Below are 4,619 nucleotides of genomic sequence, written 5' to 3'. Positions count from 1 at the left end.
CCACCATCACCATCACCACCATCACCACCATCACCATCACCACCATCACCATCACCACCATCACCATCACCCACCATCACCATCACCACCACCATCACCACCATCACCATCACCACCACCACCATCACCACCATCACCACCATCACCACACCATCACCACCATCACCATCACCACCATCACCACCATCACCACCACCATCATCACCATCACCATCACCACCATCACCACCATCACCACCATCACCATCATCACCATCATCACCATCACCATCACCACCATCACCACCATCACCATCATCACCACCATCACCATCACCACCACCACCATCACCACCATCACCACCATCACCACCACCATCACCACCATCACCACCATCACCACCATCACCACCACCATCACCATCATCACCACCATCACCACCATCACCACCACCATCACCACCATCACCACCACCATCACCACCATCACCACCACCATCACCATCACCATCACCATCATCACCACCATCACCACCACCACCATCACACACCATCACCATCATCACCACCATCACCATCATCACCACCATCACCATCACCATCACCACCATCACCATCACCATCACCACCATCACCCACCATCACCACCATCACCATCACCATCATCACCATCACCACCATCACCACCATCACCACCATCATCACCATCACCACCATCACCATCATCACCACCATCACCATCACCATCATCACCATCACCATCACCACCATCATCACCACCATCACCATCACCATCACCATCATCACCATCACCATCATCACCACCATCACCATCACCATCACACCATCATCACCATCACCATCACCACCATCATCACCACCATCACCAACCACCATCACCACCATCACCATCATCACCACCATCACCATCACCACCATCATCACCATCACCATCACCATCACCATCATCACCACCATCACCATCACCACCATCACCACCATCCACCATCACCACCATCACCACCATCACCATCATCACCACCATCACCATCACCACCATCATCACCATCACCATCACCACCATCATCACCACCATCACCACACCATCACCACCATCACCATCATCACCACCATCACCCATCACCACCATCACCACCATCACCATCATCACCACCATCACCATCATCACCACCATCACACATCACCATCATCACCATCATCACCATCATCACCACCATCACCACCATCACCATCATCACCACCATCACCACCATCATCACCATCACCAACACCATCACCACCATCACCATCATCACCACCATCACCATCACCACCATCATCACCATCACCATCACCACCATCATCACCACCATCACCAACACCATCACCACCATCACCATCATCACCACCATCACCATCATCACCACCATCACCATCACCATCATCACATCATCACCCATCACCACCATCATCCATCACCATCACCACCATCACCATCATCACCATCACCATCACCACCATCACCATCACCACCATCACACACCATCACCACCACCATCACCATCATCACCATCATCACCACCATCACCACCATCACCATCATCACCATCACCACCATCATCACCATCACCACCATCACCACCATCACCATCATCACCACCATCACCATCACCACCATCATCACCATCACCATCACCACCATCATCACCACCATCACCAACACCATCACCACCATCACCATCACCACCATCACCATCATCACCACCATCACCACCATCACCATCACATCACCATCATCACCACCATCACCACCATCACCACCCATCACCACCATCACCATCACCACCATCACCACCATCACCACCACCATCACCACCATCACCACCATCACCACCATCACCATCACCACCACATCACCATCATCACCATCACCATCACCACCATCACCATCATCACCATCACCACCATCACCACCATCACCATCATCACCACCATCACCACCATCATCACCATCACCAACACCATCACCACCATCACCATCATCACCACCATCACCATCACCACCATCATCACCATCACCATCACCACCATCATCACCACCATCACCAACACCATCACCACCATCACCACCATCACCACCATCACCATCATCACCACCATCACCATCACCACCACCGTCACCATCATCACCATCATCACCACCATCACCACCATCACCACCACCATCACCACCACCATCACCACCATCACCACCACCATCACCATCACCACCACCATCACCATCATCACCACCATCACCACCATCGCCACCATCGCCACCACCATTTATATGAACTAAAAGACTGGGCCAAATATCAAGAAGATATTTATCATCTATGAATGGTAATTTACTGCCCTGAGGCTCAAACGTCAGTTACATATCCACAGGCAGGGGAGACCTTATTTTGCAGGTATTAATTTTGAAGACGTGAAGGCTCCTCACTGAACTGCGTGTATGATCCCCACAAGAGTTCATGTAATGTGCGATGCCTCCAGAGAAGCATGTTTGGCTGCTGAGGTTCTTGGGAAACGTATTGTGTGAGGATTGCTGTAAAGACTCAAAGAACTCGTAATACCTGGACTGAAGAGGAAACAACTATGGTGGCGCACGCCTTTAATCCCAGCACTCGGGAGGTAGAGGCAGGCGGATCTCTGTGAGTTCGAGGCCAACCTGGTCTCCAGAGAGAGTGCCAGGATAGGCTCCAAAGCTACACAGAGAAACCCTGTCTCGAAAAACCAAAAAAAAAAAAAAAACAAAAAACAAAAGGTTTCCTTATGGTGCAGAGAGTTTACCCAGCATGGACTTAAGGCAGTAGAATACGGACTGTCTGGAAGAGTCTAAAAGAAGAAGCTTTAGCTGGGTATAAAATGTTAGTAGTAGTCAAGAAGAGAGAACCTCACATGCATGCCCACTGTAGCACTCCTCCTCACAGAAGCTGGGAAACAACAGCAACTCAAAGGCCTGTCAGTGGAGAGGTGGCACAGCGACATTCCACCCAGACACAGTGGGATAGAGTAGCCTACACAGGAGGAGACCCTGACACCCGCTGCTACTGGGATAAGCGTGGGTGCTCCCCACAGAAGGCTAGGCATTCTATAACCCACAGTATGGATACTGGGATTGCCAGGCTCAAGTGACAGAAAATGTCAGGGACTTGGAAGAAGAAAGCAGGGAGCTACTGCCAAATGGGACATTCAGTTTGGGGAGGGGGAGATGTCCTGGAGACGGATGGCAGCCGTACAATACAGTAGATGTACTTAACAACGGTCCTGGTCTCTCTACGCAACAGTTTCCAAAATGGAAAAATTTTAAATCATTTATATTTTACCAGTTAAAAAAAAACTCATCAAGGACTCTGTCACCTGTAGAGAAGCCCTGAACTAGAAAAGGCTGGGGTGTCTTGACGGGCACTGAGTTCTCTCCTGGGTGGCAAATGGTTGGTTTCTTGTGACATGCTTTAGAGGGAATTTCATGGTGAGAATGGATTTCAGAACATCAGCTCTGCATGAAAACAGATACTTGGTCCATGCCTTCTTGATATTGGCGTGCACAAAAGTGTACTCACATATAATTTGCCACGCACACAGAAGAACAAGTTTTCTAACAAACACACAGTTCAGTATGCCTTACCCTCTTAGCTTTTCCAGGCTCAGTGAAGAGACACTGCAGTCCCTTCTTACCTTGGCTCCTGCCACAGGCCTTATCTGTCAGTCACATCTTCACACCTCTACCTGCCCCCAACTGATACCACTCTCCAGGTCCATTGTTTGTTCTTGAAAGTATCACTGTTACCTATTGTGCATCTGTAAACTACATGACTCTTCCAGTTTGGCCTGTCCCTATGTTAAGCTTTCATTTGCTGCTGTTGCCTTTCACCCATTATGCTCTTAAATTCACCCTTATAGATGCTTGCATGCAGCTGCAATTAATTCCTTTCCAAAAGATCAGCATGTTCCCTTGTGAGCATATGTCAGTGTTTATCCATCGTTTCTCCTGTTGATGGACATCTGGCCTGTTTCCAGATTTTAGGGTTTTTTTTTTTTTGTAGCTGCTGGCTGCTAGGAATGTTTGAGTGTTTGATTTCTGATACTCACACACAAAACTGTCTCTAGGGGAATGCACTGGGATTAGAAGTTCTGGCTTGCAGGGTGTATATATCTTCAAAGCTTTGAGGTAGTCTCAGTGACTCCGTCAGTTTCTGTTAGCACCAGCAGTGTAAGTTCTCATTGCTTTCCAGTTGTAAGACATAGACTGCAGTCTACACAGAGGAACTGGAGAAGGTACTGAGGTTGGTAGCCCAGCTCAGACATCCCCATCCTAAAGTGGGGAAGTGTACTGGAATGACATTAAGAGGAAAAAATACACTTTAATAATGTATGTGCCATCTCTGAGTTAAGTGGCTTCATAGATACAGGCTTCCAATCACATCCTAAGTACATTCAGTGGGGAAGGACATTGAGTTTGGGAAGATAAAAAGTTCTGAGATGGATAGTGCCAAGAATCCTTAGGCTTAAATTCTTCAGCCTAAATCCTACCCCTCTTTGTCCCTCAGTCCCCAGGGTCATAATACCAGTTCACCAGACACTAGCTGTTTTTGCAA

Source organism: Cricetulus griseus, chromosome 5, assembly GCF_003668045.3.
Source record: "Cricetulus griseus strain 17A/GY chromosome 5, alternate assembly CriGri-PICRH-1.0, whole genome shotgun sequence".
Taxonomy (NCBI): Eukaryota; Metazoa; Chordata; class Mammalia; order Rodentia; family Cricetidae; genus Cricetulus; species Cricetulus griseus.
The sequence above is the reverse complement of the archived record's forward strand: the minus strand, read 5'-3'. Positions refer to the sequence as shown.